This window comes from Falco biarmicus, chromosome 6 (genome assembly GCF_023638135.1).
Source record: "Falco biarmicus isolate bFalBia1 chromosome 6, bFalBia1.pri, whole genome shotgun sequence".
Lineage (NCBI taxonomy): Eukaryota > Metazoa > Chordata > Aves > Falconiformes > Falconidae > Falco > Falco biarmicus.
The window spans coordinates 4078535-4101586 of NC_079293.1; the positions used below are offsets into that span (position 1 = coordinate 4078535).

General features: G+C 39.5%; 1 long non-coding RNA gene across 2 annotated transcripts in view; it reads right to left on the reverse strand.

Annotated features, from left to right (window-relative positions):
* Positions 1-11052: 11052 nt before the first annotated feature.
* Positions 11053-23052, reverse strand: part of LOC130151711 (uncharacterized) — a 100118-nt gene continuing 88118 nt past the window's right edge. The window contains exons 6-8 of one of the 2 annotated variants that reach the window (XR_008822689.1): positions 19609-19678; positions 18022-18397; positions 11053-11207 (exon numbers count right to left, since the gene is read on the reverse strand). This is a non-coding gene — a long non-coding RNA (uncharacterized LOC130151711). Of the gene's footprint in view, positions 11208-18021; positions 19679-23052 lie in introns of both variants that reach the window. The other variant, XR_008822688.1, reaches the window with a different exon arrangement.

The window sequence follows — 23052 nt, forward strand, 5'->3', positions numbered from 1 at the left end:
CCCCCCCATTCAGTCACTTCTGGATCAGGATGAAGAGTGCTAGTCTATTCAAGCTCTCCTTTTGCAGAAACCACTACATACCTTTGATCATTCCCACTGCCCTTCTTTGGGTTTGCTGTAGGCTTTTTGAGATGGGTTGATCAGAACTGAATACAGTATCAGAAAGGAACTCAACATGAATTCATACAGGGGTATAATCATATGAGATTATCTGACACTTCCTACAGATGGACAATCAGCATCCCAAGAGTTTAGTAAGCCGTTTGTGCTCCTAGCACAACTCTAAGTTAATGGAGCAACATCATCCCCAATTTTGCAGAGCAAAAATGGGAGCCTGGGGAACCAAATGCAGTAATCAACAATTTACCATTCATTTTATCAGCAATGTATTTCTTTAAACAGAGGCAGTTATGTGCCTAAACACATTTGTAAATTTAAGCCTGAGAGGAAAATTTGCTCCAGTTCAGAGAGGCAGCGTGTGGCTGGGTGAGGGAATTAAAAGCAGGTCTCCCAAATCTCACATCAGCACCGTAATCAGTTGCTTTCTCTCATCCTGTGCACTCACTGCTAATATTTAACATGCTTCATCCCCTATATTTATCTGTCATCTCTGGTATGTGCTTCTAGGTGGAATATAACAAAATCTTCACTTTTCTGAAAAGGGAAGGTTATGTAATGAAGAGCACTTAAACGTTGCTAAACTGAGATTTGGGTTTGGTAACATACAGACTATGAACAGCCTGCCTATTCATTTCAGTGCATTCCTCACCCCTATGGAAAAAGCAAGGGGGAAAAGGCATCATGTTTATTAGCTTTAATACTGGCTGCTCTTGCCAACTGAAAGCACTTAAATTCTCTCTTCCTACAGCTGCCTCTGCTGCAGACTTCTGAAACAAAGAAAACTGAAATAAGATAAAAAAGCAAAAAGAGCATAAGGGCTACTAAGTTGCTGCTTTAAAGTTTAGCTCTGTATTTAAAATTTGTAAGGTTTGAAAATGTGCCATTAAATTATACCACAGGCATCTACTTGATCAGAGTTCAGCTTGCACAGTCTCCTTTCTATTGACAACAATGATCCAGAGTCAGGTTTTTTCAATCAGGTTAGGAATTCACTGTTCAATTTATCAGGTTTGCTTTTGGCCTGAAAGAGGGCATATAAATTAAAAGCATACCCCAATAAGACACCAGCTTTGATGTCTAATAGGGGTTCCATGAATTCATTATTTTAATATTTTAGATTTATAATCAGAAGGCTAGCCATTTTGCTCCGGTCTACGTAACACGTTTTTCATGGTCCCTTTCCCAGCTCCCTCTGACAAATGTTTTCCTCAGATTACATTCATTAATACTGGCGATGTTTTGCAAGCCCTAGGGCACTAAGATCAGGGATGATTTGAAACATCAACTTTCCTAGATATTAAAAATATAGTTCAAAAGAAGTTTGCATCGCTTGAAATATTTATCTTTAATAATGTATCAGCATAAATCTGCTGAAAAATGACTTTGAAGGGTGGTATGACATCTAGTAATGCAGAAATGATAAAAAAAAAGTGAAAGAAAAGGGAAAGAACTAGTTTAGGAGAAACTACATAGGATAAGACTTGACACAGGACATTCAAGAGTTCACTTTTTTGAAGGAAGCTGCTGCCACTATTTACAAATGGTTCATCCTCTACTATCTGCTAGTACACCAGTGCACTGAAGTCCACAACATTCCTTCTTGGGAAAAGAATGAAAAAATCACAGATTCGCTCTAATCCCAAAATGCTTGTCCTCCTGTTGATCAGCCAGCCTGCATGGGTAGGACATGTAAACTAGCATGGTCTGGCTGCTTTGCCACTCCTTTGACATGAAGCAGTCAGAAAATTATTTTAGGTGGGTAGTTAAGCTGAGTTTACTTTTGTTCTGCATTGCTAGAGCAACACAAATCAGTGGGACAGTATGTGCAATTCAAAACAACCATCAGGTATACCAGAATCACCAACCATGACCAATAAACTATGGAAATTTCACATTAGCTCTTTGATGTTAAATCCATCACATTCTCAGCTGTACCTAAGCCAGCAGTCACAGGACAGTCACCTTTTCAATTGCTCTGTAGTGCTTAGGTGTGGTGGATGCCATACTGAGTTGCAGAATCAAGCCTCAGTTATTTATTGGAGTATTTGCTTCACAGATACTTTTTACTTCACTTTTTCTTTTAGAGAAAGGATCCAACGTGCATAAATTTTTCTTTTGATATTTGCACTGCATGGTAGCTGATTAGTGACAGAAAGTCACTCCGAAACATACGGAGTTATACAACATACTAATTCTCCTTTGTTTATATTGCTATGAGGAGAAACAGCCCCCCCGTCTCTCCAAAACATATTTAGATTTGCACTGTACCATTTAGAGTCATCCTTTATTAGAGAAGCAAAATTTTCAGGTGACATGATATGGTCATTTTTCCTTCTGGCATCTGTACCATAGGGGGAACAGAACTGGTAAAGCAGGTGTCAGATGAAATAATTGATGAATTTAGGAAATTAAACTCTTCCAACAAGATCTTTCGCTGAAGGACCTATCATATTACAGAGACAGTTTCCAATGGGACCAGTGCCTTTGCGATACTCTGATCAAGAGATCCCAACTCATTACATGAAATTGATGATTGGAGCTACGCATGTCCTAGTTTTTCTAGGTGCTGCCTTATATATTAGGTTATTTTATGTATTTTGTATTTTCATATGAATAACGTTAATCAGGTGAAAAAATTCAAACTGAAATCATAGAATCACAAAATGGTTTGGGTTAGAAGGGACCTTTAAAGATCGCCTAGTATAACCCACCGCACCATGGGCAAGGAAATCTTTTAGCAGATCAGGTTGCTCAAAGCCTTGTCCAGCCTGGCCTTGATTTCCAGGGGTAGAACATGCACAACTTCTCTGGGAAACCTGTTCCACTGTCTTAATCAGCCTCATCCAACAAGGTGTCTTCCTTATATATAATCTAAGTTTACCTTTTTTGATTTAAAACCATTACCCCTTGTCCTATCACTACAAGCCATGGTAAAAAGTCTCTCTGTCTTTCTTATAAGCCCCATTAAGTATTGAAAGGTCTCCCCAGTAAGGTCTCCCTGGTGCCTTCTCTTCTCCAAGCTGAACACCACCAGCTGTCTGAGCCTTTCTTCACAGCAGAGGTTCCAGCCCTCTGATGGCTTTCATGGCCCTCCTCTGGACCCACTCCAACAGGTCTGTGTTCTTTCTTTATAGATGTCTTTTTATATATCTTTAAAACACTTCACTGGTTTGGGAAGGACTGCAGTTCCATACCTTTCTTGCTGGATTTAGTAAAAGCAGTAACAGTAGAAGTATTAGAACGGCTGAAAGCCCCTTCGGCAACCTAGGACCCTACTGTGGTAAAGCCATATATAAACAAATGCTGTTCCAAGAAGAGCTAGTACACTACTCGGTTCTGATTAACTAATGCCAATTGATTTTGAATTTTTAGCAAAGAATACATTCAAAGAGAAAGAAGTTAATGTTTTAGGTACTTAGAGGATGCCATGGAAGGCATCCATATTCTTTTCCCTAGGCAGCTTATTTTTAATTTTTGGAAACTCTTCCCTGAAGGCTGGCTGCAAGGGTCGATCAGGAGGGAAGGGCAATGCTAAGGGTATAAAATATACTTTTAAAAAAAAATAACTAGACAGTGGGCAAAATGATGCTCAGACTGAAAGACACTTACTCAAGAGAGGTAATACCACTATAAGGAATTCTTTTCATCAACAGAAGTTGAAATCTGGGTGGTCTTCAGGAGCCTTTCTTTATGGACAACTTGATTAAACAGCACGGTTAAGTAGCAATGGAAAATTCAAAGCATACCCCCCAAAAGAGTTCTAAAGAAATTCAGCTATGAAACAGAATAACTAACAAAAGTACACCCCCTTCTGCTTATTGCAATCTCTAGTACTTTCCAGCAGAGTGAGAAAAAACAAATGTCAAACTAAGATTTGTAAGGGGCTACAGAGGCAATTCTGGGAATTACAGACTAATGAGTCTGATTAACATACCAGAAAATTCATGTCTGCTAATTAGCATAAAATATAATAGAAGGTAGAACAGGTGGGCACATGAATAACTGTAACATACTCAGGCAGAATCAACATTATTTTTAGAATTCGTGAAACAGAGATTCAGGACGCTGAGAAAACGGTTTCAGTAGGTATAATGCGGCAGGGGTTCAACATGAAACCACACCCAACCACACACTTTAAATAAGACTGTTTGGGAACAGCTCTGAAGAGCAATTAAGGTGGCACAAGATAAGGGGGAAGACCTTTCAGGGATTAATAATAGTTTGGAAAACAGGAAGCAACAGGTTGGAACAAATGATTCATTCTCAGAAGGTAGGGAATTTGCCAGCACAGGTACCTCAAAAATCAATGCTGGGACCACTGTTGTTCAATAAACTAATGAATGATCTGGAAAAGTAAAAGAATAGTGAGGTCTGACATCGGCCTCAATAGCTCTCCATGGTGAATTCAAGAAAAATAAACTTGAGACAGGAAGCAGAGGGCCTTGAAGCAGATGGTAAGGAGCTCATAAGTGCTGAAAACAAGGGAGCTAGGGGAAAGAAGTAAAGTGAGGGGTAACAGAGAACAGGACTGGAAATGTTCTCAGTCCATCCCCTGCCTCAAGGCTGGGTCAGCTGTAAGATGACCTCATAAGATCATCCTTGACAGATGTGGTGGGAAAGCCTCCAACAATATAGCTTCTATAACATTGGGAAAGCACATTGTTCAAGTGATTCAGTCTCCTTGCTGTTAGGAACTCATACCTAACCTTAACCTTTGTGGTTGCAGTTCATGCCCATTGCCCACGCCATAAACACAGGTAACAGATTACTCTCTTGCAGAAGGCTTTTACATCTTCAAAGGCCGTTGTCGTAATCCCATAACCATGAAATGAGATACTCTAGACCAGTCACAGTTCTCCAGTGTCATTACCAAGGCTGAATAGAGCAAAAAGGTTACATCACATGACTTGCAAACTTCCTTTTGCTTATGCTGCTCACTATGAAGTTTGTCCTTGTGTAACAGTAAGACATTGTTGACTCATGTTCAGGTTGTTATCACTATACTCACAGACTCTTTCCTGAAGGACCGTTGCTTAATCAGTTTTTTTCCCATCCATATTTGTGTAGGTGATTATCACTGTCTAACTGAATATCCCTATTGATTTACAGGTTTTTATTAGAAACCGTTTCATCAGTTCACTGAGATAATTTTGAATTCCAACTCTGTCCTCCAGAGGATTTGCACTGCCTCCCAGCTTCATGTCAAGGCCAAGTTCAGGACACTGGTAAAGTCCTGGATAAAGTCTGACCAGAAAGACCCCAAACAAATCTCGATAGTACTGTCAGTTTCTGTTTAGACAAAAACCACAAAGAGTTACGGTCTAGATTTGGCTATCAACCAATTTCACGTTCTCCCTTCTAAACTTTCATGAACACCATGTTTATCTAAAGAGATGTATTTCCTGCTTCTCTCCTACCCATGTGGATTGTTTTCTTATCACACAAAGATACTGGATTTCTTTGATTTCCCTCCCCACCCTCCGTTGCTAAGTCCTTCCAATTGTTAAATATTCATCTTCAAGGTGAATGTAGCACAACCTGTTTCATAAATTGTTCCAGAATTTTTCTGGAACTTAAATGAAGACCTTTTTTTCCCTTTTGTAAATATAAAACTTTTCTAGTTTTTCAGTGCTTACTTGCTGTGATAACCGGTGTTATGGTTACCTTCTATATCTTAAACATTAGTGGCAGTATTTTCGAGCTCTTTAAATATCTCAGGACAATGTTGGTCAGCCCCACCCACCTGAAGTTGTTTAATTTTTCTAAGAACTCTCTAGGTTCTTCTTTCCTATTGTAGTCTTGAATCTTACCTCCTTTTACAATTAGTATTAATTATGAGGTAAGTTACTCCAAGAATTCTTTTCTACAAAGACTGATGCAAAAAAGACTTTGCATCCCACTAAGCCTTCTCACCCCCTTCTTGTACTCTTATTGCATGGAAGAGAAAGAAACCTATTTCACTGGTACTTCTCTTAGCAATTACATACCCATGGAAGGATTTCCTATTACTCTTGATGTATTTTACCAGGTGCCTCTTATTCTTGGCCTTGGATTTTTGGAATTTGTCCCTACATCCCCATTGTGCTCTGTTACAGTCATCCAAACTAACTCACAGGTTCAGTGTGTGTGTGTGCACATTAGAGGTCAGCAGTGACCTTGCCATTTCACAAAGATGGCTTTTGATACACTTCCTAGTATGCTTTGTCACTGCTGTATTTTTTTGCCTGTGCCATCAGCACCACCTCTTTGAACATACTTCTCTGTATTTAAGTTTACTAAAAAAAAAAAAAAAATCTGTTTTCTTGCTCTTATCCTTCCTTCCCTTCCTAAGTAGATGCTACCATTTTTGTGGTGGTTCTCATTCAAGGCACTCTCCACTTTCACATTTTCCAAACAGTAATATTGTAACTGGTTCATTACCTCCACCATTGCTTTTCCCATTTTCTGAATCAAAAGTTTGTCACAGGTCCAAAAACTGAGGGCCAGTTCTCATACTCTTGACAAACTTTTGATCAGTAATTGGTTGAAACAATAGTAAAGAGTCAACTCAGGTGACAATGGGCAAATTCAATGGGATAGTCAGCAGATTTCCATGGAAGTCATGCCCCAGAAATGCATTTGAATGCACTGGAGTTCTCTGAAAGAGTTAAAAAGCATATGGAAAAATGTAATCCAGAGGATACCTTCCTCCTGCCCTTTTACAAGGTTCACCATGTGTGACTTTCAAACTACGCTCTCCTGGGATAAAAATGAAGGTCCTCTCAAGGACATCAAAGATTAATTACTAGTTAAGGGATAAAAACTTAACAGTAAGAATAAATAGTCAGTTTTCACATTTCAGGAAGGTTACTAACAATGGTCTTCTGTACTTTAAGCTAATGCTCCTCAACACATTCATGAATGAGGTGGCTAAGTTTCCTGATTATTCAGAATTACTCACTTGCAAGCTGACTGTGTAGAGCTGGAGGAAATATCATGTTTCTAAGTGAATAAGTAACAACATGCCAAATTAAATCCACTATCGCTAAACACAAAGCAAAGAACAGGAGAGGGAAATAACCATACAATGTAAACACAAAAAATGAGTTCCAAATTAGATGTTACACCTTACAAAGAGATCTTGCACTCATCCCAAAAAACATTGTCTTCATGCTCGGCAGCAGATTAAAAAAGGTAAAATGGACCACTGGGGACTAACAGGAAAGGAAAAATGCACAAAGCAGAGGGTATCATTACACAACTCTGTTACACTGCATACAGTTCACTTTACCTCATCCCCCCCTAAAAAATAAGGATAACAGTTATTCACAGTGTCTTATAACCCAGTAACTAGGGATACCATATGTAATTATCAAGAAGATTCAAAGTATCTGAAAACTAAGAGCTGTTTATGTATGTTTCATAATTTAATTATGGAACAGACTCCACAATTCACATAACAAATCCCATCAAAACTATTAGATGCAACAATACACAACAACCTTCGGCTCAAGTAATCTTTAAAATCTTGAATGTCACCTGAAGGGAATTTATATATCACTTTTCTAATATTCTTTCCATCAGCATCCACCACTGGTCACTCTTAAAGTAGAATAATAGGTAGATATTAGTCTGAGGCAGTGCAGCTGCTTTTAAATAACTGCAAAGCTGTGCTATTAGCTGGTTCCTAATTTCAGTAACACAGATTGGCAGTATAGCACATTTTACTTCAGAGGCAAAACAGAAGAGTCTACTCAGGGATTTTTTTCATTATTAGTGCATCATGAGTGAGCTTTTCATAGAAATTCAGTTCTTGCTCTGGAACAAAAAAAAAAAACCCACCCATACAAAGAGGGAATGGGTACAAAACCAGTAATATGGGCATCAAGGTACAGGTGGAAATGTAGGAGTGTGTTAAGAGTGTGAAAGCCAAGATACGGACCAGTGTCACAAAAAGGGTGAAGAAAAGATAAGTCAAGGCCATCTCATGCACAGTTATCCTGATCCGATGCAGGCAAAAAAATAAGTTGGTGGAGTAACAGTGGCAAGAGCAGGAGAGGGAGCCTGTGAGGTGAGGGTGGAAGGAAGACAGGGAAGGAGAGTGGATACAAGTGATGGGGCGAGAGTCACAGCTGAGTGGCAGGGGAGCCATTACAGCTAGTACTGTATACACATAATAAGATAAATCTATTGCTCGCTTACTAGGTTTATACAAATTTTACAGAAACATGAGGCTCCCAGTAGATGAAAAAGTGTTACATTGCCATCTAGAGCAGAAAAAAGGAAAATATAGGAAAATGTTAGGTGAACACAGCTGCTTTGGAATTAAAAAAACACATTTATATATATATATATCTTTAGAACAGAGAAGCATTAAGAACCTCTTCCACCAGGAAATCCTCAGGAGCAGTAAGGATGCTTTCTGTCAAACCCCGATGTGAAGGGAAACTCCCAGTCACTACAAAACAGGACCAGAGCTTTGGCACCATGTGGCCTGTAGATGAGCCTCAAATTAATAGGTTAGAGAGAAAAATAGCTACAGGAAGAAAATATTTGATTTGACAAGGCAAATTTCACCAGTGGGCTTCTCTGCTATCCTCTTTCTGAAAGGGGCAGATGCTTCAAAGGAAGGCTTGAGAAACTTTGCAAAGAAAAACTGTCTGTTGAGGGTTTTGTTGTTTGCTTTTTAAACTAACCCAGCTAAATCAATGTTTGGTTCTTACATGATAGAATAAAAGTTTATTCAATTTCTAAATCAATTTTCATGCCCTGATATAGCTATGTGCATTCTCTCTGCAGCAATATAAATACAAGTCAGTAAGTACTCATTATTAGTAAGAACAAAGACAAGCATACTTTCTAAGTTATAAGACAGGATCTTAAAGGACTGGATAAGGATAATTTCAAGATATTCTTCACAGACTCAACAGTTTCACAAATTAAATTAACTTCTCGACTTGCAACTTTAAAGGGATGTATAAAATCCAAGTTAGAACAGCGTGTGAATACTCAAACAGCCATATTGTTCCCTGAATTGCACTACCACTGGCCGATGCCTTATATCTGTGACAGAAATTCAGCTATTGGAATGAAGAGCACTACTCAACTTATTCTGTTCAATAGATCCCAAAATCAGCAAAGCACACGTTAAGCAGCAAGTTCATAAGCAGTGTGGTGGCAGGAGGGAGGAGAAGGCACCCTGGCTGCTGTAGGAAAGCAATGCTGCCCCTCTAGAGCCCTTCCCTTGTACCGTCCCCACCACACACAGCAGAAGAATGTACCACCTCCACCTCTGACCCTGCTGCCACCACTGAAACCACCTTCCCCACTGCCATCACCGCAAGTATTCACACCATACAACCCCATGGATAGTGACTGCCTCCATCTGTCACAGCGGGAGGCTGGGCTCCCTGTGTCGCAGGCTCGCCTACAGCACCCTTATAAACGAAGGTGTGGTGGGGCAGGCACTGATTTCCACCATGCCACAAAGCACAGCAATACCTTCAGGTTTCTGAATCATCAGTATCCATGATAGTCCATATAACAGTCAATTTACAGCCTGAGAGGGCACCCAGTAGCTTCCGACTGTTACCCTGCCTTCCCTGTACAACCTCTACAAATCTGGTAAGTCACAACAGCCAGAACTGTTTGCTTAGGATGGAGCAAGAGCAAAATTGAATTACCTCTTGTTATTAAAGAAATTTGTCCCAGAGGAAGGTGTTGAAACTACTGAAGCAAGAAAGTGAGAGAGCATTTTATGGCTCACTGCATTGTGAATGGTCTATGAATACACAGACAAAGTAGTCTCCAAAGCTAGCGGACTCCAGCTATGAGCTCCATGTTTGATTAAAAAATTATAAATGGTCAGACACATACTCCTGCTCTGTTCTCCAACACTTTATGACTCCTTTCCGTTTTACAGTACTCAGTGCCAAAGCTTGCCTAGTCCAGGCATGCACTGAGACTCCAGTCGTTTACCTTAGTTGATTCGAGCTGACATGTTCAAAAATTATTATATCCATTTGTTCTGCTAGATGTTTTGTCTCCCTTGCTTATACTTCTTAATTTCACACTTCTCCTATTATTGGTCTTATGACTAAAGGCTTTAATTTATTCACCATACGATGCTTTTACACACATTTTCTGTCATTCACTACACATTGTCTCCGTTGTGTCCCAGCATCTCCAGGGTGTAGTAAGAAGAACTGAGAATATAAAAAGTTACACTATATATTACCTCATATGTCTGCCTTAGACTTTAGCTATTGAACTTCTATGCACTTTAATGGAGCAGACTTTTCCCTACTGAAATTATTCAATCATGAAAGTTTAATAGTAGGTGTGAGTCCGCATAGTATCAAAGAGCAAAATCAGAATGTTAGCAGACACAGGAAAATGTAATCAAGACACACCTTAGTACCTCAATAAACCTGAGGAGAAAGTTATCAGAAGCAGCAAGACAATCCCTGCCTTTCTTTTATATCCTTCTTCCACCTTCGTTTTCTGTCCTTTGTTTCCCTGCTCCAAGTTTGAGTTTTGTTCACACTTTCCTATGTGAGAGGGTTTTTAGCACATACACAAGACTACTTCAATTTTGAAAGAGAAATTATGTCCAAATCAATACATCACTTAATAATTAAAAGTTCACATGGAGATGTCGTCACTGCTGGGCATACAGGAAGAGGAACATCCATTGCATGTATGAGAAAAGACAGTGAAAACCTTTCTGCCTAAAAAGTCTCAGATTTCTTGTCAGGATCTCAGTGGATTTTGACTCCTTTTTAATCCATTGCAACTACTCTTAAGCAGCATTCCCAACAGTTGCTTAAGTTACTAAATATTCAGATGCAGTCTTAACAACCATCTCTGGTGGGTTTTGCTACCATGACAGGAAGATTCAAAGCATGGCCTTCCCCAGCAAAGCCAATGCCTCCACATACCTGCCTTTGAAAAGAAAGCCCAGAGGGAGATGCTGCTATCCCAGTTTTATATCCGCACAAGATTTCCCTGCTGCAGCGGAGGAACAGTCAGCAGGTATCCTCTGCAGATGTCTTCTAATGGAATCACTTAAAGGAGACATAGCTTGTTGAGATTCAATATTTAATGGTCTGAAATACAGAGAACACATAAAAATCTTTCTAAACCTAAAGCAATTGCCATACGTAGTAAGGAAGCAACAGGTAAAAGCCAACAGAGCTGAACTCTGAAAGCAGATTCTTTGATTGCATTTTTTTCTATGACAAGTGCTGATAAAATTATTTCTTCAGATCAGTTTCACATTAACAGGCATTGCCTGATCTGTGAGGAACACCTGCAGCTCTCTTTCCTCAGCCACCTCTTACAATTTGACAATAATAACAGAGAGCAAATGTTTTGAGAAGAACCTGGAAAGCAATGGAAAGCTAATTAAACCAACTTACTCTCTGAAGCTATAATTAAAATACAAGCTTCCTTGTACCCTTAAGGACAAATTAGAAACAAGGGCATCAAACAAGAATCTATACAGACACACTACAGTCAGAAAAAAATGCAAGCAGTATGCTAAAAAGAAAATCAAATAAAATGTCTGCTGATGATGAGAAAATGTACATAATAGACATAGTACCTTGCTGACTTTCCCCACAAATATCACTGCTACAAACTGCTAAGGTTTTTTTGGAAGTCTGACATCCGAGATCAGTTCCTCTTGATCCCGTTCCCAAGTTCTGGCACTAGAGAACTGCATTAGAAAAAGAGCTTACCTCCTTCAAAATGTAAATGTACTTTTCCGCCTAAGAGACCACCTAGTTATTGTGATGATTACTTCTGGCTAACCTGCAAGTTGTAAGCTTCCGGAGGCTAATTAGAAAGCATCTCATAACCACAGCTGTCATAATGAGGCACACCTACCACCTCTTTCTTGTTACCTCAGCTAGTGCTCAGCTTCAGAAATCATTTTCAGAAAAGCATAACAAAAAAGCTTCACTCTATATGTATATCACTAAATCTATATAAATGCACTCTAAAACCTTAGTAGTGCTCGTTACAGTAATTTTATCAGCCTGAGCATTTTTTACATAGAGCTCTGAATTAATATCTCCTCTCCACAATTATTCTTCTAAACCTTCTGTAACTGCATTCTGTAGAATTTGTTTAGGTCTTTTCTATTTTTCAATAAATGGAAGGGAATATGGCTCATTGGAAATTAAAATTGCCAGGTTAAGTACCACCTTGTATTTTTATGGTTTGCATTTGTGTAATGGGAATGAGATTTATGTCCCTAACCTTGAAATATTCTGAACCAATTATTTACTTAATATTTATGTTAAATTATCTATGATTGCAGCACTGGCTATGAAAGCAACCAGAAAAAATTCTGCAGGTGGCCTGTAAAGCTAATTTTGAAGTTAGCTGTACTAGGCTCATGCAGTGGTCTTACAGAATATTAATAGTGTTATAAACTACAGTACCCTCAGGGTGTTCACCTGCCATGGAATTTAATTTACTTCATATCTCATCTAATAGACTGAATCTCATCTATTAGGTAAATATAATGTGAATACGTTTCCTTGTTTCTCTAAGGAGTTTATTGGTAAAACCTGGAGAGGCATTCTCACAGAATCTTCTACTGCTATAATTAGCTTGAAATTGAGCTATTGTGCTCTTTTCTGTATTAAGCAATACAGAATATACAGTCTTAGTACAAAACAGCATCATGCTCAGAGTCGATGCAGCAGCTGCATTGCTCATGCAACACATTTGTGTTTATTCTTTGTATTGCAAGGAGGAAAAACTACAGCAATCTCTAGGGATTTGAGCCAGAGGCCATGTCACCACCGTGCTAAGTGCTGTGCCAGCCCAGAGGAGATCTTCCCAGAGACAGCGCTACGCTCAGCCCTTGGTAGCTTAAGTGGCACATTCTCCTGTTTAAGCAGATAGACCTCAGTTTTGCAGGATTATGTGACCGGCGAAGTTGACTGAAAACAAATCTGGTATTGTCTGCAGCCAGCACGTCAGCACAGCTTCAGTGGTGGGAGTGGAGAAGGGTTTGAGTATGCTTTGTCCCTGTGCACTTCCAGCAGCGCCTAACGCCTGGCTGCGGCAGCGCTGTGCGGTTGGCATTTGTTGCCGGTGCATCCAAAGCATCCTGAAACAGCAGTGTACTGGGCAGGCTGATAGGCAGCACACAGGGAAGGCATTTTCTAGGGGAAAGGGTAGGTGGCACGCGGTGTGGAGACGAGCACGCTTTCTGATTAGCTCTACTTATACTAAAAACTGTCCTGATAAGAGAGAGGAAGGCCATGGGAATTTTTGCTCCTTCTTTGTTTTCACAGGGACTGTTCTGCGCATAGAATGGTTTGGGTTGGAAGGGACCTTTAAAGGTCACCTACTCTAACTCCCCCTGCAATGAGCAGGGACATCTTCAACTAGATCAGGTTGCCCAGAGCCCTGTCCATCCTGACCCTGAATGTTTCCAGGGATGGGGCATCTACCACCTCTCTGGGCAACATGTCCCAGTGTTTCACCACACGAATTTAAAAAAATTTCTTTCTTATATCTAGTGTAAATCCACCCTTTTTTAGTTTAAAGCCATTATCCCTTGTCTTACCGCAACAGGCCCTTCTGAAAAGTTTGTCCCTATCTTTCTTACAAGCCCCCTTTGACTACTGAAAGGCTACAGTAATGACCTACTGCCGCACAGTATCGAATACATTTGGTTTATTCTTTGCAGCCTCTGTTCATGACAGTTATGGTTATTTAACACCAAGGGCACTCCTACAGTTAGTTCCTTCATGCTACTCTGTCCGTCAGGTGGACAGACTCACACACTTTTTCAAAAAAATACAAGAGAACATAGCCTTACAGATACCCCAGAATAAGCCCATTTACCCATGGCCTGCAGTTCTGTGCCTGAGGCGTTGTCATAATAACTGCCAGGGATAAGTCCTCCAGAAAAGCTAGTAGGGGCAGGGAATTCAGGCACCTGACATGGTAAGTGTTCTCATTCTGTGTATGCCATTTATGATTCAACTTAGTTGTTATGTCAGACAGAGGAAAAAGACATGCAAGATGCATAAAAGCAGAAAAATGCATCGTATAAACAACTTTAGAGAGGGAGAATGAGAAAAAGATAGAACCCATGGGCAACTTAAAAAATAAAAAGTAGATGTTATAGTTCACTGAATCAAATATGACATTATAGTGCAGAGGAAATTGAATTCATCTGTACTCGATAAGGGTGGCTTCATTATTCACTTGTGTCTTTGCTTAGTTGTGACACTCATGACTGATGAGACCATCCCCATCTCATGAAGATAAATTCAATATCCGTAGTATCATTCTAATATATTCTCTATATATAGAGAATGCGTTTAATGGATGGTGGTGGGATAGTATTTTTATCTTCACTGGCTCATGAAAGGAAGGAGCACAATTTCCCAGAGCTGACATGTTGAGTGAGTTTATATGGACCCCTTTTCACAGCCTCTGTGCTGAGGATGAAAATGTCAGTACGAGGACATGGGAGAGGGTAGCACAGAGGTTGACTTCACTGACTTATCATCTAAGATCTGAATCCAGAATTGGATCAAAATGGAGCAGAGATTTGGCCATTGTATCCTAATCATGATTAGATACCTGTCTGTGTATGAGCACACCACCACCAGAATACAGACAGAAAGAGGAAGCAGTGCTGAAAGGCACTGACATTAATCTAGTGTTGCTCAGAGATGTAACTTTCCTCCTCTTCCTCCATTCTAGTTCAGTTTTCCAAACCAGCAAAACATTTCTCCTTGATGAGGTCTCTAACTCACATCTCCTCCCTCCTTCAGTAGCATCATGTGTTCATGCACATCTCTAGCAGTCTAGTTTTAAAATGGGGATATCCCGGAAGCTGTTCAGCAGAAGTGATCCCAGAAGAGATTAATAAGTAAAGCATACAGGGGGAGGTCAAGGGTAGCTAGCATAAATTTAATCTACTATGCATCTGTAATTTATCACAGCTCCATACAGAGTGTTCACATGCCTCTTCATGAGAAAGTTTTTTCCTGATAGATCCAGGGGAAAGAGGGAGAGCACAAGCCAGCACAGGTTTCTGAAGTGCTGTCTCTGTGCATCCCGCTGATGAAGCAAACACACATCCAGACATACACGTCAGTTCAAAGCCCTAGTACAGCTGGCTGCTCCAAAGTATAGGAATTTCCATCGGGAAACTTTTCTCTGTATCGGGACAGAGGTCCATTAATTCAATATTCATACTCTCACAACAGGACAAGTGATTTTGCTGACAGGTAAAAGAAACATTGGAGAAGAAAATTCTGGAATAAGCTGCACATACAGAATTTCCTTTCAAATCCCATCATTTGGCAGCTGACATACATCAACTGCATAACGATTTATATAACTTCTTGTGTGTAACTTTAGCAGTGTAACTGGGCAACACCAGTATTGCTCGGTTTGTCAGTGTCTTCATCACAGCCGCTTTGAGAGTTTCGTAAGACAACCATTAAAATCTGCTTCAGGCTGAAACTTGGCACACAAATGCATGAGGAAGCCAAAGCGAGAAATAGTTGCTTTAATTTCCAGAAAAATTATTACATACTGCTTCTGTTCTGGAGTATGGAATAGATAACTTGCTTTGATTATCATATGTATAAATTATTAATGGAATTTTCTTCTTCTTTGGTCTAAAACTGTAATTATATCAAGCAGATATTTTCTGTCATCATCTACATAACAGAACATTAACTTGTTAAGCATACAGCAACATTCCTCCACCAGATGATCAGTAGCAAAGAGGTGTTATGAAATAAATACCAGTTGTATAACCAACTGAAACGCAAATTTTAAACTAGGTCTAAGGTGTTCAAAGGATAACAAGAAAACCATCTGGGGAAAAAGTGACAGAGCAAAACAAAAAAATCCACAAAACAAATCCTTTGCTTTTTTGTTGTTTCACATTTTGACAAAAGTGTATTACGAATCTACTCATTTGTTTCAATGTACAAAGAGCCCCTTACGTGGTCCTCCCAGCTACCTTTCATTGCTGCATGTCCTGATTCACTGAAATAAATCTGTATATTATTCTCAGATTCCAGAAGGAACATAGAAAAGCTGGTTTTATAACTAGTCCTAGAAACACGTACAAGAAATTGCATGTGTACATGTATATATTTATGAGTCCCATTTAGATTCACTGGAAGGCTGAACTTAAAGAGCTAGGTCCTCTCTTAATTCAATGGAGCCAGGTCAATTTACACTGGTTAGAGAACTGCCCCAGTGACTCACTGTGACATTTCTACCTGGCTTTAATGAAGTTTTATGTACATATTTTTTCTCTCTGATTTTCAATATAGAATTTAATTGATACACGGTCTAAAATATTATCAGGTAAACTCATTTCAAATGGAAGTATCACTTTCCAAGTGATCAAACTGTCCATCTAATTCACTCCACATAAAGCCTCTATTCAGACATCTTTAATATTGATGTTATACTTTTTATTAAAGATTTTCAAGATACCACGGAATTTTGAAACCTTATACACACAAATGTTTGACAGTATATTATATATATAAAAAAAAATAATAGAAGGAAGCTAAACGTCTTTTTCTTTCTCAACATACAATGTGCATTGGAGACTTTTCCTACTGTGCAGCATAGACTTTCTGCTGCAGTTGAGATAAAACAAATGCTTAAACCAAAACCTGAATAAATTCTGATTATAGAAGAGAAAGGTATGGTTAATACAGAGGAAACCAGAGAAAAAATATCTCATTAGTGGCATTTTGGTCAAATTCTTCTCTATTTTCTCATCAAAAAAACGTGTCTACTCAACAGCAGAGGCAACATTACCCTCGCCTCCCCGCAGCATGCGATTCAAGCTCAACAGCACTCCATACACGTTTGTTCCCTGTGTGCTCCACTGGTAACACAATTGCGGTAATTACAGCATGAGCATGTTCTATGAAATGGATACTAGTTCATTAATTAGAAGATGAACGTAATTGATTATTTCAACAGCAAGGCTAAACACAAGGGTAATCCCACAGAGAGATTTGTAGGGGGAGTTCTGTCCAAGATGTGCCCTTGACTTAGTGGCTTCTCCCAGGGGGTAGCTTTAAAGGAATAGAGCCTAACAAGGTATTAATTACAGATTACTATTAGTGATAGTTAAGTTATTTGTGACCTGTTCCCCTTCGCAAATTGTTCCAGAACTGATGTGTATTACAGGGTATGTGTTTGCCACTTACAACCATCAGCCAGACACTTGGAGAGACAATTGGCACGTGGAGGTCCTTGGCCATCTCTTCTATTGATGTTCTGGTCAGATAACACTGATTCAATCTCATCTTTGCTGTTGATGTCACAGTGGCTTGATAAGCATGTGCAATAGCACACACTTTTCTCCCTTGGTTTGGCAACAGAAATCTTTTGAACAAAGGAAGGCTGAGCAGTAAGAGTGAGATATCCCTGTTCATGCCACCTTCCTTATCTTTGTCACCGAGCACATGGCTTACCAGGAAGGCATGTTGCAGATGAAAATCCCCTCACACAGCTTGTTAACACAGATGCACAAATCAAGCCCTTACATTTTGGCATTCAGACCCTAGCCATATTTTCTCAAACACCATTCTGCATTAGCTGACAACCCCCTAATTAGGATCACCAAAGGCCTAATCATAGCAATGACTTAAATCGGTCCATTCGTGTTTTTTTAAAAATGGATTCAAAGTGGATCAACCAAGCTCCAGCCAAACTGGAGCAGCCACGTCCTTGTTTCTCTCTCACCTTGTCACAGGCTGATTTAAGGGTTGTGGCATCTGGCTTGGCTGAAATGTTGTACTCAGTCCAGCTCATGTCTGACCACATATGGGAGTACTAGAGAAGGGGGAAAACCAAGAAGCTTTTCCTTACCTCATTACATTCTTAGTAATCACTTACCCTTGGCAGTCACCAGCTCTTGGCAGCCCTCTGTGTTCCCCGAGCCTGGAAACAGGTCCTGTCTTGCGCTGGCAGCAGAGGCACCAACAGAGCCCTAGAGGGCAAGGGCAATGACAGAGCCTCTTGCCACCTCTCACCTGGTAAAAAGCAGACAGGTCTCACATGGGAAACAGTATATACCACTTCTTTTCAAATAACGGTGCTCCCTTTCATGATTATTGAATAGTGAGTCAGAGTTCATCCAGAAACTTACCAATTGGGCTGGGGTCTGAAGTTACCAGGTAAACCCTGGGCTGATGTAAACCAGTAAGAGGGCACTGATCTCCATAAAGATATGCTGATGGACACGTACTGAGGATACTCTCTGTAACCTTGCCTGAAATGATTAAATCAATCCAGATGCTTTGATATGGACACTGTAGACAATAACAGTATTAATCTCAATAAAATGATACTGAGAGTAGAAGTGCTTTTCAGTTTCTTTATTTGATTAAAGTGATTCTGGCTCAATGTCTCATGCATATTATCCCATGATGTAATTGAATAAGGAGATTGAAACAGAAAGCTGCCTCTGAGTAAGGGAATACTTCACTGGGGCTTTTGTTCTCATTTAGTACGGTTTAACAATTCCTTCCATTCACTGATCACGGATGCCCGAGAAACCTGAACACACATACCCTGCCTGGACAGGGCTACACTCCATGGCCCATCGCGTTTGGAAGCACTCACATTTGTAATGGATAAGAATCCAAAATAGTAAAAGTAACCACTTAGGTCAAGTTCTTCTTTTCCTCAGAAACACACATAAACTCCAGGATATTTGTAAGTGCCAATGGAAAAAAAAAATCTTTAAGTCTTTTTTTATTGTGTCAAGAAGTCAAAGACAAATGTTTGACAGCTTGTGTGATGCTCAGTGGTAAGCTCTAAATGCCACTGTTGGGGTTTTTTTCTTTCTTATATAATGTTCTGGGTTTTTTAGGACAATTTATGATAGCAGTAGAAAAAAATCAGAACTTCCTCAGTTTTAAACAACATTCTGTTGAATTAGATTAATATTAAATGTTTGTTACATAAACAGATAGCATAGATGAGTATTAAGAATTGAAAATTAAACACTGTGAATTAAATCCCTGCTGCAAGTGAAGCCAGTAAGGATAGAGTCAGGTCAAATACACCTAAGGGAAACACAGGTTTATGGTCTACTGATCAAATGGATGCAGATGTTTAAAGGATATGGTCTTCATTAAGCTGCTCCTTTAGTCCACAATGAAATCAACTTAAAAAGCAGATGAGGCTGGAGAGATAACTCTCCTTTTAAGAAAGCTCTAAGTTATACATGTATCACAAAGATAAAAAGTAGCTTGCAATTACTATTTCTTTCTTTAACTAGTATTTCTAAATTTCTAGTTTCCAAAGAGTCTTGCAAATCCACTCAGCAAAGCTGGCTACAACATTTGTTACATGCTATGGGTGATATAATCCTATAATTTCCAATGCAATAATGAGAGGTTTAATTTTCCATTTCTTCCCTCTGTGAGATGGTGTCTGGCTTTGAATTCTCATTTATGTCTGCATGAGTACACAAACCTGATCCGCATCATTGTGAAGTCAATACCTGTTCCGACTTCTTTTTCGTTGTTAAAAAGCAAAGCCTGACCTGTAATTCAAAGACATAAGAAAAAGTTTATCCCATCAGGAGTCTCTCTCTTTTTTACTTAAATCTCCTCTGACATGAGGACTCATCAAAGGAGCTTTTAAGAGCTGGATAAGTTCATAAAATGTTTACTTCTTTTCTTCTTCGGGAATTCCCATGAAAGGTTAACAATAATTTTAAACTCCATAAACCAGCAGATTTGAACACTCGCTCCAATAACATGCATTTTTTCTGAGAAACAGAGAATCCCTATCAAATCTGAGACTAATTCACAAGGGACCTAACACAGAGAGAAGTCACAGCAGTTCCTCCCCACTGCCAGGGACTGCTGGGACGTGAGAGCTGGATGATTTCCACCACCAAGGGAGAAGAGGGGGAGGCAAGGCAAAGGGCCAGGAAAACTGTCTTTGTTCTTCTCACACAGAGAAAATAGTATGGAGGGTTGCTATTCTCTTGTCTCCCTATGGAGCCTTTCCATCTTCCAGCTACCCAGAAAGAGAGCTTTCTTCTTTCCCTTCACTTCTTTCTTAGTGGGAGTGTGGAGGTAGGGTTGGGAAGAGCTGAGAACAGACAGCAACAGCTTATCGTTCAAGTATTTCCTGTCCAGAACAAGCTGAAAACCTCAAAAGTTAAATATAAAACACATTTACCCATCTCTCTTTTTATTGTGCTGAAAAACGGTTGTTAGTGTTTTATAACCCAGAATAAAATGCAACATCTTATCTTTAATGCTTGGAACATCTTTAAGTACATCAGCCAAGTAGGGCTGTTTATATTTGCACATGATTGTGCATGAATAGACTGCAAAACTGTGCATTAGGATGGTGGAAACAATAGACCAAAACAGGGTTTTTTTCATCAAAAATAGTTGTATATTTGTGAATGTTATCAAAATATACTTTTCCAATAGTAATGTCTTATTTCCACATATAATTTTGACTTCTTTGGGGGGAAAAAAGAGCTCATACACGTGAAAGCAAAGAGAAAGAAAAAAAAAAATTATTTTAGCCAAAGGCTGAAGATTTTTCCAGGGAAATATGAACATATGTCATTCTGCTGAAGCAAAACATCTTAGCATATATAAGCAAATGTTTCACTTCAGTTCAATATTCAATTTGATCCTTGTAAGTTGTCACAATGCTTCATAAGAACTGTATTTCAAGAGCTAAACACCCCCGTTTTCCCAAAGCAACCCGCTTCCTCCGAACTGCTTCCCAACAATGGTTCCCATTTTGTACCACGACAAGTCCCTGCACTAACGCGTGCTGCGGTACAGGCAGGGCAGGCTGACCCATGCAGCCCAATGAGGTACAAGCTAGCTGCACTTCAAATGGTAAGAAAATCACAGTGGTGCCCTAGTAAACTACAGTTAAAAATATATATATATATATAAAATTAAAGCTAAACTTTTTAACATCAGGTTGTCCCAAGATGAAACCTCTTGGTTTGGTTTAGATAAAAACTGAGACATTGTAAATCACATTGGAGCAACTTGAGATAAATGTTTTGCTTTCTGTTTGCAGCCAAGTATTTCCATGCTTTAAAGGAAAAAACAGAATTTTCCAAGAAAAGTAGAGACATATTTTAATAAGCCCTACTGGGCCTGAATCCATACCCATTTACTCTGGTACAAATTGGAACTAATCCCAGCATATAATTGTGAAACCAAATTCTGGGCCATTCACATGACACTTCATACTCAGACCATAAAAAGTCCATCCTCAAATTCAGTAATGTGGCCTAAACTGCCCCTCCTGGATGCCATACACCAGCACTTCACATAAGGTTCCTGGGATGCTCTAGTCCTCCAGCTCAGTGCAGAGCAACGCAGAAAACACTTTCACTTCAAATCCCTTACTATGCCATTCCTTGTACAAAATCTCCAGGGCTTTTAGTTTATCCAGGCAAAGGTTTTTAAGGAAGTCCTGAAAATTTTGATATGCAGTTGAGGAAATCCAACCACCACCTTAGGTCTGTCTGTATGACAACTGCGACAATAAAAACAATGACGACTTGTCTACTTCACAATTTCCCAGATCTACATAAGCTTTTTCTGAGCAGATTTCAGTGCCCATTACTCCAAGGCAGAAGGGTAAATATATTTACGTCATGGTATATATGAGATTTCTTCCAATTTGTTAAAGCCACAGAAGCCACAAAGCAAATTTTTGAATTCTTATTTTCCTTTTCATCGTGGGTCAAATAGCTCTTCAAATCCCATAGCTCTTCCTGAAGTAGTTTTGGTATGCTTGGGTAAAACCAAGCGCAAGTAAAGTAAAACACAGTTTTCGTGAGCGGTAATAGATACTTACTTATTCTGGAACAGCCCCATGCATTACTAAAACCCTACTCCTATAATAATTAGGTTTTTCTTAAAAAAAGACACAGACCCATGACTGTAATTTCATTTACCTTTACGAGCTATCTTGTTATCAGTACAACCCGCTGCCCTGACGAGGAGTTGCTTGCTCCCTGAAAATCTACCGACAGGCGCTAGTGAGGGATGTACGCTCCGACAGTTACTCACCCACGTTCCAGCCCCCACACCCTCCTTGAAGTTTTTCATTATTTCTGTAACACTTTGTTAGCTATTAGGATTACACAGTTTATTTGTTCAGATTGGGAAGTCTCTTCTTGATAGGCTGCTGTGTTCAGTAAACAGCTCCCAACAACAAACAAGGATTTAAATAATCACTGTGTAATCAGTAGGCACCAGCACATCGGATCTCATCTCTTCAAATCCAGGCAGCTGTCTGTCAAATCACAATGTTTATCACACTAAAACTTGGATGTTTAGCTGCACCAGCATCATCCTGCCCACTTTTTAAGGAGTCTCAGTGAATTTGCTGGAAAAGGGCAACGGACTTTCCGGTTTTGCGTGGATTCTGCTGCAACAAGTCAGGTTTGTCCTGAACTTAGCGTGAAAGTCTGAAGCAACTCCGGGAGTAATGAGGCCAGCATGCAGTGCAGTATTAACTGGCTGTCCCCCAGCCCGTTTTGTGCCTTGGAGGGAATATTAGACTAATCAAGTAATAACACAACAACATTTGGCCCCAATTAAACACCTCTCCAACAGCTGCAGCTAGTATCATTTGGGTTTGGCAGGTACAGGCTTACTCCATACAAATACATCTGTGTGTAAAATAGCAGATCCTAATTAAATTTTAACATGAGGCAATAACTGCTTCAAAACTCAGCAAAATAATCATATTAGGCAGATAATTCAGAAATCTAAAATAATCTCCTTTTATACTATTAATTCAGCTTCCAATTTTATTTGTATTGGCTCACTTATTTTCCACCACCTAATATATTAAACACATTTTTGAACCCCTAAAGCACAACCACACATTTGCATTTGAGTTTAGGCAAATACT